Below are 11019 nucleotides of genomic sequence, written 5' to 3' on the forward strand. Positions count from 1 at the left end.
TCTAAGCAGATGCTCCTCGTCAGGCGGTTAGCCGGGGCAGAAGTAAGAGCAGGGGATCTCAGGATGTCAGTAAACAAGGGAAAAAGTGATGGGTGAGGAAAGGGGAATATCTTAGGATGATGTGTGGGATCATTGCACAAATGTGAGAGCTGAAGAGGGGGGAAAGGGGTTGAGAGGACAGGTGAAGTACGTGGCATGGGCCATTCCTTCCGAGGGGGGCTCAGGAGTCCTAGGTCCAAACACATGTGTGCACCCCCCCACAAACATGCATGTGTATATGCATGCACACACAAAATGCACAGAGGTGTGTAACATGTGTGAATAAGCACGTGCACTGCAACAAGGCACATGTGTAATGCATTACATAAACATGCACTACATGCACGTGCAATACAAACAAGCGCACACTGGCACAAATGTACATACATTTTCATACAGACGTGTGACACACATGTTACACACATGTGCACGCACATATTTGTATGTTTAATGCATGCTCACATACAGTTATACAGACACACATGCAATGCATTATATGTAGATACAGATATTAATGCTATTTCTACATATATACACACATGTGTAAATGTGTATATGTACATACATGTATATAGACAAGGCAATGTATAATATATGTAGATATACATACACATACTATATATGAACAACATTTGTGTTCATTTACATATACATGCACACATTTAACTGTATAGATGCATGTGTATATAAGTACACAGACATGCACACAATCATCATATATGTAGATATAAACATGTACAGCATGCACTACACTTATGCATATGCAATACATACACACATGTAAATGCACATGTGTAGATACATATGCATGTACAAACACAGACATGCACAGTGTATCATATATGTAGATGCACAGCATGCACTACACATGTGCATATCCACATTCATGCCCACAATAGAAATGTGTTGTAGGTGCATGTGTATGCATGCAAATACATAGACCCACATGTGCATTGTATGTATATAATACTATTTATGTATATATGCATGTACATATATATATACCCATATATGATTTGCACATTTAGAATCATGGATTTAGACTTTTGAAGTCATCTGGTCCAATGCCTTCCAATTATACGTGAAGAAAGATGTGACCCAGAGAACTGTTTTTTTTTTTTTTCTACATTACTAAAGCAACAGAGGTATTCCAATCCAGGTTCTCTGATAACAGAGTCCTTTTGCTCTGCACCACTGCAATGAGTACCTGCCCAGAGGCCTAAATTACAACTAGAGTCTTAAAAGTCACACAAAGGAAGGCACATTTCATTTTAGACTATAGCTTTAGTACAGGTATTCACTTATAAAATCCAGCTGGCTGTAATGGTGACAGCAGAGGTATATATGGGCCCTAAGGAAAATGAGATCCGACTAACTCCATTGTTTTATCTAAATTAAAGATTATTCGAGTAATACTTGCCTGATAAAGAAGCTATTCATGTGGGATTCCTAGAAGGACTTTTAATTGAACATACATCTCAACTCCTAACATTAAAAAAAAAAAGTTTGAGTTCCAAATTCTTTTCCTTCTTCTCTCCCCTCCCTCCTTCCTGGGATAGTAAGCAATTGGATATAGGTTATACATGTGCAATGATGCAAAATATAGTTCCATGTATGTCATGTTATAAAAGAAAACATAGATGCCCCCTCAAAAAAAAAAAAGTGAAAAATAGTATGTTTCAATTTGTATTCAGACTCTTATCAGTTTTTTCTGTAAAGGTGGATAGCACTTTTCATCATATCTCCAATTCCTGACAGGAGATAGGCAGTATTGAGAATAAGCTCTTTAGAAGCCATCATTTTTTTCATCAGACATAGATACAATATTCTGTTTCCTTGTGATCAGGTATACATATGTAATATTTATCTCTTTAGCTTTTAATTAAACTCAATATTATTGTGCCTGATTACTTAAATATTAGCTTGAAACAGTGTGAGACCCTCAGGCATCAGAAAACCTGGGTTCAAATCTCTTTCCACCATTTACTGAGTGAATTAGTCTCCCTGTAATGGTTTTACTAGCTGAGACAGCATTCTGATGTTTATATAGCACCTGAAGTGTCAGAAAATCTTTATGTCATTATCACATTTGATCCTCACAAGAGCTTCCAGCATTATCAGCCCCACTTTTCAGTTGAGGAAACTCAGACTTAGAGATATTAAGTGACTTGACTGTTCATGTAGCTAGTAGTTCTAAGGTGGTTTTTGAGCTAAAATCCAGGGCTCTGTTCATTGCACCTTTGATTCCTGAGGAGCACAATGGGGACACAGCTTGGGGTGGTGGAAAGCACAGTACTGAGTTAAAATTTTGGCTTTGCTATTAGTACTTGAGCAACCTTAGGCAAACCCCTCCCTGTTTCTTCCTCTGTAAGACAAGGAGGCTGGACTAGACAATCCCTAAGGTATTGTAACTTGTAACTCTCGGGGTATATACATCCTTTCTTCCATATTCCTTGTTAAATCCAATTTCCTTTCCCCTCCGATCCTGAACCTTTCTTCCACTTTGCATGACCACACCACATGGTACATATACATAGGGGAGGTGAGTCAATTTTCCTCATCAATTGCTCATCATCTCTTTCCTCTGGGGCTGAGCCATTTTCTTTCATGGTGCATCGCTCCACTCCACAAGAGTTCATCAAAAGATGAGAAAAAAGAAACCCTTGTCCAGAAGAAATGCCTGGGGGAGTTCTGAGTGAGCAGTTGGTAATTGTCATAATTGGATGCGAGCCAGTACTCTTGGGGTGAACACCCTCAATCTTGTGAAAGGTGCTCCAGGCTCAGTCATGTTAGTAACAAAGCTGTGGAATGCTGGGAGAGCACTTTCTGCAAAAGGAGCATGATTGGGTATACAACTTTTCCTTTAAGGGGGGGGTCCTCCAATAATAACTTTGAGAATGAAGAGTAAAGGTGAAATTACTTATTGCAAAATTAATTCAGCCAATTGGAATTGCCTTTTAGCAGTGTGGGGCCGTGGAAAGAGAGCTGAATGGAGAATTAGAGACCCTAGCTTTAAATTCCAATTTTGTTATTAACTACTTGTGTGGTCCTGGGAAACCACCTCCCATCCTAGTGGACGTTCATATCCTCACATGTAAAATGTCTAACTTTTTCCTGACTCCTATGTATTTGAGCCCCTTTCTTTTATACATGCCCCTAGATAAATCATAAAAACACAAAAATCTAAAAGTTCAAAGACATATTAGAAATCATCTAATTCAGCTTTTGCTGGAAATGTTAGATAGCAATTTTATTTTTAGTTGTGTGAGTCTGTGTCAACCTAGGAAGCAATGTTAGTGAAGTGTAAGCAATATTAACAAGTAGATAAACTTCCAGGGGTGTGAAGGTATGTGACAATTAGATCTCTGAAAATATTTTAAAATTTAACCTGCATTAACATTTTCTTTATCACTTAAGTCTAGACAATTAAAACAATAAATCAAACCCTGTTTTGTAGCGTTTGCCGATTTCCAGATAGATGTAAACACACACATTGAAAATTTAACAATTGACTCTAATGGGTCAGTTGGAGCTTGCTCCCTAAATTGGGGTTCTCATATTGCCTTTGCCAGTTATTTGGTATAAGATTTCACTTACCTCCTCAGTCCTCAGTTCTCTCAAAGTGAGGATGATAAAAGTTTTTTCTAATTACTTCATTGAAATTCTATGGAGAGAAAACAGGATATTGTGGTGAAAATCTGTTAAGGGTGGATATTGACTATTTGCATATATATATATATATAGATAGAGTTATATATAGATATATGCACATGTTTCAAAGAGATTTGAGGTGTTTATGAAGTGAATATTTTGTTATTACTAATTTGTTAAAGTACATTTTATTACATATAGTTCTCATGTGGTTTATGGGGGGGTTCTTATTGTGGAGAATGTTGTTAGTTATATTACTTTTAAATTTATTTTTGAAAGAAAAAGTTAAATGTGTTATATCAAGCAGAGGACAGATCACTAAGGAGTGTTCTAGAAATAACCTTTTAGATTGACATGGATCTAGGAAATATTAGCTCTAAAATCCTTTCCCCAATAGATCCTACAATACCCTGAATCCTGATTCATAGAGGAAGGAGGAAACTAAAGTGGAGAGAAAGTGTCAGCCATGAGTGACTTTTGGATTTTGGTCTGGTCAGTGATGAGCTCTCATTTCACAACACTCTCCTGTTTGCTCAGGGCTCCTTAGGACCCAGGGACAAATTATAACTGGCAGAACTGGTCCTAACCCCTTTGGGGCTTTTAGCTAAGGCTGCTGCTCCTTGGGAACTTCCTAAGGCTATAGCTACCTGCTTAGTCAGCAGAGGGTGGGAAGGGTGAGGAATTAGAAAAGGTCAGTCATTGGTGGAGGAAACTACTTATAACTATTGCTTCTAAATAAATAACAAGTCCTATTGCTTGTTATTACCATTATTAATTATCTTTATAGTTTCCCACGGTGTTCTACCCTGGAAGGTAGAACTTAACACTACCACAAATGAAATTCCTGTGATGAAACTTTGGAATACCCAAAACTCTTCCCCATAATTTTCAGACAACTGGGGGATTTTGCCAATCTGGAGGACTTCTGGCTTTGGGAAACGCTTTCAGTTCTCCCAAGTATATTGGATATGTAACGATGGGAAGTCTAAATCGGTGTTATCCTATGGTAATAGGTCTTGGTCTGGAAGAGTTTGCAGGTTAGTCTAAAATGAAATGTGCCTTCCTCTGGTGATTTAAGATTTAGGCCTCTGCTGTCCCCATTACATGAGAATTGGCCCAGCTGGATTTTACAATCTGTTGTGTCTCTGCTGAAGTTGTGTAGGCTGTAACCTGGGAGGGGACAAGAAGTGGCCCAGCAGGTATAAGCCAGTGAGAGAAATGTGCCGTGTTGTTGTAGTTGTAAGCAAAAATAGGGGAAGTTCTCGTGTCTTCTATCCTACAAAGTGATTCATAGACCACTATGTGTGTGTGTCCCACGAACACAAACATTAAACCAGAAGGAAGTGTTGGGAAGTACCTAACTTTCTTCCAGGAAGTGATTTCCCTTGTTAGAGACCCTAATTTATTTCAGGATCAGATCAATTGAATCGGCTTGATTTAGCCATCTCTATTTTCTTGCTCAAGCAGGAATATGTGCTCCTTTAAGGTCTGACTACCCCATAGAGGAGAATTGACATTTTCTTAGGAGACCATTAGAACAGTCTGCCTTTTCTTTCCTTTCTAAGAGGCTGGGAAGAAAGGGGATGAGAGACTAGCAGGTGCCTTTTACCTTTGGACCCTCTTGCTCAGTGGCTTGGAATAATTGGAATATGCCTGTCTTATGGTTTAGCACAGGTTCCTGGGGCACTATACTACAGACCTCCTTCCAGGCTGCTTTGTGAAGGCTGTTAAATCCTGTGTGTTTCTCGGGAGGTCCTGCCCTGAGGAACATTAAAAGAATAAAGAGGAAAGGTCTTGGTCCCTGTAGAGTGGTCATTCTGTAGTGAGCTCTATCTTTCCACATCAATTAGGGTTTGTCCTGAGGCTGAGATAGAAGAAAAAAGAAATCATATAGGCTTATTTCCCCTGAGTAGGACATGTCTCAAGGTAGTTACTTGTCAGAAGCAGAGGTATCTGATTATATGAGTCAGGTGGTAGGGAAGCTGCATGGTGTTTTGTAAAGAATTCTGGATAGGGAGTAACAGTTCAGATCATGAATTTGACATTTATGATGTGATTTGAACAAATCGTGTAATCTTTCTGTGTCTCTGTTTTTTCATATGTAAAGTTGGGCTGGATGATGTCTAAGGTCTTCCTAGAATATATTAGGCTTTGAAATATGAGAGTTATTATGGGACTGGGTAGTTTAAGGACCTTCCCCTGTTGGATGGTGGTCGGGACAGGACACACTGATTTTCTGCTGGGTAGTAAGAGACTGATACCAGAGCTCTGGCCTCTGGATAATTCTTAACCTTATTCTAGGAACCCAGTGTAAGCTATCATGATGAATTTGAGGACTCCCTAAAAGACTAGGCTTGTACGAACATTTCCCACACAGTTGGAAGAGATTTTCTGGTATTCCTTATAAGAAGACTCTCCAGAGGAAGTTATATAATCTTTTGTGCTCTGTGTCCTGATATGGTCTCCTTTTCCCTTCTCATCTTAGGATAGAAAGATGGTCTAGAAATTATGACAACTGGTGGTTATTAACTAGAAAGAACAGGGACAGAAAATGTGGAAATAGGGTATTAGGATAAATCCTTGAGACACTCTATTAGAAACCTCTTTCTAGGTTGACATTTAATCTGTTAGTTAACATTCTTTGGTTCCAAACATTCCAGATCTATCTAGCTGCTCTATCCAAACCCTCTTACCATTTTGTCCTTAAATATATCATGAAAGACTTAGCCAACTACTTTGCCCCCAAATCATCAATCTACTAACCATATTAAAAAAAAAAAAAAAAGATATATGGTCAGTCTGGTGTGATGTTGTAATAAGCATTGTTTTCTTTTTACTTGTTTAGAACTCCTTCAAGAATCTTTCATTTGACCCATGTAGGAGCGCTTACCTTGGACAGGTCACAACTGCCATTCACCTTAACAGATGGTCTTTATAAATCACCCTGGCTGAAATAGTCATCGTTATTCATTCTGATGAGGAGTCCTGCTTCCATAGTTAACCTGGTCTTTGAATATCAGATGTAAAATATATCACTGAGCTCATACACAAAGCTTTTACAGATTGGTAAGGTCCACCATTATGTACAGCACACTGTACCTAATGTACAGTTTTTTAGAAGTTAGGCACTAGAGTAGGACTTTAGTGGAGTTATTCATAACACATTATTTTAGTTACATATTCTAAAATTTTACCAGGAACAGAAGTCAACAGAAGTCTATGGTTTGACAGGTCTATAGGTTTCTTCCTTTCATTCTTACACCTACCCCACAAATTTTAGAATAGTTAAAGCCAATCAAAGTGAGTTCCCTTCTTTCCCCTTCTGTTCATCTCAAAACTCCTTGTGATCATACTCAACATTTTCCTCTTTTCCCTGAGTCTTTGCCACTTTACCACTCTGAGGTAAACTTTCTCTTGCCAAAGTCAATCCATGTACATGTGCAGGTTACCCCCCCCCCCTGCTTCTTTCATTTCCATCAGATTGCAACTTAAATCATCTCTCTGGAATCTTCATCTTCTCCCTCCCTAATTGTCCCTTCTCCACTGCTTTCAAAAATCCTCAGCTCTTCACATCCTTAAAAAAAAAACCCAAAATCAAAAAAAACCCAATCCCCAAACAAAACTTCACTAGAACTTACCACCCTCTTATTTTTCTGTCCTTTCTCAGCCAAACTCTTAGGAAAAACTCTACATATTTGATAGCTCCACTTTCCTTTGTCATAGCTATTCTGAAACCCTTTGCAATATGGTATCTGACCTCATCACTTGACTGAAACCATTTTCTACAAAGTTACCAATTATCTCTTTAACTTTTTTTCATCTAATTTTATTAAACCTAAGTTTTTAAATTAACAAGTATTTATTTTCTTCTCTCATCTTCTCTCCTTTCATTCTTCTTCATTCTTCTCTCCTTTAAAAACCAAAAAGAAAACAAAACCTCTATAACAAAAGTGTATAGTTAAGCAAAAAAATTCCTATATTGGCCATGTTCAAAAATGTATATCTCATTTTGCACATTTAGTTTATCAGTTCTTCATTTAAGAGGATTTGTTATCAATGATTTCCTAGAATCATGTTAATCATTGCTTTGATCAGAATTTTTAAGTCTTTCAAAATTGTTCATTTTTTACATTGATATATAAAATTGTTTTCCTGATTCTACTTATTTCATTCTGCACAAGTTTTTCCAAGATTCTCTGAAACTTTCTTTTCTTGTAGCACAGTAGTATTACATTGCATTCATGTACCAAAATTTTCATGGTTCATCCTCACTTGATAGGCACCCTCTGCTTTTTTGGGTCTTTGCCACCACAAAGTGAAATGCTTTAAAAAATGTTTGTATATGTAGGACCTTTCCCTCTTTCTTTGATTTCTTAGAGATAGACTAATAATGATATTGATACAATTCAGTTCAATAAGTATTTAACAAGCACTCCCTCTGTACAAGGCATTGTTTAAAGTGTGGGGGTGCAAAAGAGACAAGAAAAAGTCTTCTCCCCTCAAGGAACTTCTAATGCAAGAGATAACAAACAAATGTATATAAAACTATATATAAGGTAAATAGGAAATAATTAAAGTCCTGGAATTAAGAAAGGGGCTCTGTAGAGGGTGGGATTTTAGTTGGGTGTTAAAAAGAAACCAGAGAGATCAATAGTTGGAGTGGAGGAGGGAAAGCATTCTAGTCATGTTGGACAGAGCCAAGGGGAGTTTAGTAGCTTTTTGGGCACAGATGGTGACACTGTGCCATTTATTACCAATTCTTGCATTCATCTACTACATACTTTGCCTACTTTAATATACTATGATCTCATCAATATGACCACTCCCCACAAAGGTGCTATTGGCAACCACGCCTTCTCATTCCATGGAATTTTTGTCCATATCCTCCATAAATGCTCCATTGATAACTGCTTTTAGTATGAAAGGTGGTCTTCTAGATTTCTTTTTCTTAGGAAGTTCATTAATAGGTTTTTCCATTTCTTTTTCTAAAATGAAGTAATCTTCTGTTAATCTGGTCAATTTATATTTCTGTAAATATTCCTCTATTATCAGATTTGTTGGTATATAGTTGGGCAAAACAACTCCTAATTATTGTTTTAATTTCTAATTCATTGGTGATTAAGTTCACTTTTCGTTTTTGATACTGATAATTTGGTTTTTTTTCCAATCAAATTAACTAAAGCTTTATACACATTATAATACTCAACTCTTAGTTTTATTAATTCAATTATTTTCTTACTTTTAATTTGATTAATCTCTCCTTTGATTTTCAGAATTTTGAATTTTGTATTTAATTGAGGGTTTTAAATTTGTTCTTTTTCTAGCTTTTTTTTTAGTTGCATACCCAGTTCTTTGATCTTCTCTTTATTTTATTCATGCAAGTATTTAGGGATGAAATTTCATCTAAGAACTGTTTTGGCTGCATCCCACAAGTTTTGGTATGTTGTTTCACTATTGTCATTCATTCTCTTGCATGAAATTGATTGTTTCTATGATTTGTTATTTGCCCCACTAATTTTTAAAGAATTAGATTATTTAATTTCCTGTTTGTTTTTATTCTCTCTTTCCCTGGCCCTTTATTAAATGTAATTTTTATTGCATCATGATCTGAAAAGGATGATTTTATTATTTCTGCCTTTTTTGCACTTGATTGTGAGGTTTTTATGCCCTACTATATGGTCACTTTTTGTGTAGGTGGCACTGAGAAAAAGTGCAGTTTCAGTTTTCTCTAGAGGTTTATCATAGCTAAATTTTTAAAGATTCTATTAATTTTTCTAATTTTTTTTCTTGTTTATTTTGTGATTTGATTTAGCTAATTCTGAGTGGGAGGGTGGGATTTGAGGTCCCTCATTAGCATATTTCTTCCTGTAACTGGCTTAACTTCTCTAAAAATTTGGATGTACCAATTGGTGCATATGTTTTAGTATCCATACCACTTCATTGTCTTTGGTACCCTTTAACAGGATGTAGCTCTCTTCCTTATCTCTTTTAATTAGATCAATTTTTGCTTTTGTTTTGTCTGAGATTAGAATTGCTACCCTTGCTCTGTGTGTATCTCTGTTTCAAATGTGTTTCTTATAAACAATATATTGTGGGATTCTGATTTTTAATCCATTCTGCTATCTGCTTCCATTTTATGGGATAGTTCATCCCATTCACATTCACAGTTATAATTACCAGCTGTATATTTCCCTCCATCCAATTTTCTCCCTTATATATATATATATTTTTCCTTTTTCCACCTTCTTCCTTAGTAGTGTTTTGTTTCTGATTAATCCCTCCCTCAATCTGCCCTCCCTTCTATCCACTCCCTCTTTTTTTCCCCTCCCTTCTTCTCTTACTTTCTTAGAGCATAAGATAAATTTCTATACCAAGCATAATGGATAATGTTATTCCCTCTTTTAGCCAAAACTGATAAGATTTCATTTAATGCTTCTCCCCTTCTCTTTCCCTCTAATTGTAATGGGTTTTTTGTGCTCCTTCATGTGATCTAATTTATCCCATTTTACCTCCCCTTTCCTCTTTTTTCAGTAAAATCCTTTTTCCTTAATGTCCCTTAATGCCTTTTTAAAAAAGATATAGTTACATCAGAGTCAATTTTTATTCACACCCTCTGTTTATGTATTCCCCCTCTAACTGCCCAATAAAAGATATAGTTCTCAAGAACTATAAGTATCACTGTCCCATGTAGGGATGTAAACAATTTTTTTTTTCTTTTTCCTGTTTACCTTTTTGTGATTCTTTTGAGTCTTGTGTTTGTATATCAAATTTTCTGTTTAATTCTGGTCTTTTCAATACAAATGATTGAAAGTCCCCTACTTCATTGAAGATCCATCTTTCCCCCTGAAAGATGGTGCTTAGTCTTGCTGGGTAGTTGATTCTTAGTTTATAATCCAAGGTCCTTTGCCTTCTGAAATATGGTATTTGAGGATCTTTGATCCTACCAAATCTTGGGTAATCCTGATTCTAACTCCTAGATACTTGAATTGCTTTTTGTTTTTTTTTTTCTGGCAGCCTGCATTAATTTTCCCTTGAGATAGTCCTGGAGTTTTGCAATGATGTTTCTTGGACTTTTCCTTATGGAATCTCTTTACAGAACTGATTGATATATTCTTTCAATGATTGCTTTTGTTTTCTGATTTTAGCATATCAGGGCAATTTTTCTTTATGATCTCTTTTTTGTTTTGGTCATGGACTTCAGGTAGTCTAATAATTTTAAAATTGTCTCTTCTGGATTATTTTTCAAATCAGCTATTTTTCCAATAAAATATTTTTACATTGTCTTCCAGTTTTCCATTCTTTTGATGTCTCAAAGAGTCATTACCTTAG

This window comes from Sminthopsis crassicaudata, chromosome 4 (assembly GCF_048593235.1).
Source record: "Sminthopsis crassicaudata isolate SCR6 chromosome 4, ASM4859323v1, whole genome shotgun sequence".
Taxonomy (NCBI): Eukaryota; Metazoa; Chordata; class Mammalia; order Dasyuromorphia; family Dasyuridae; genus Sminthopsis; species Sminthopsis crassicaudata.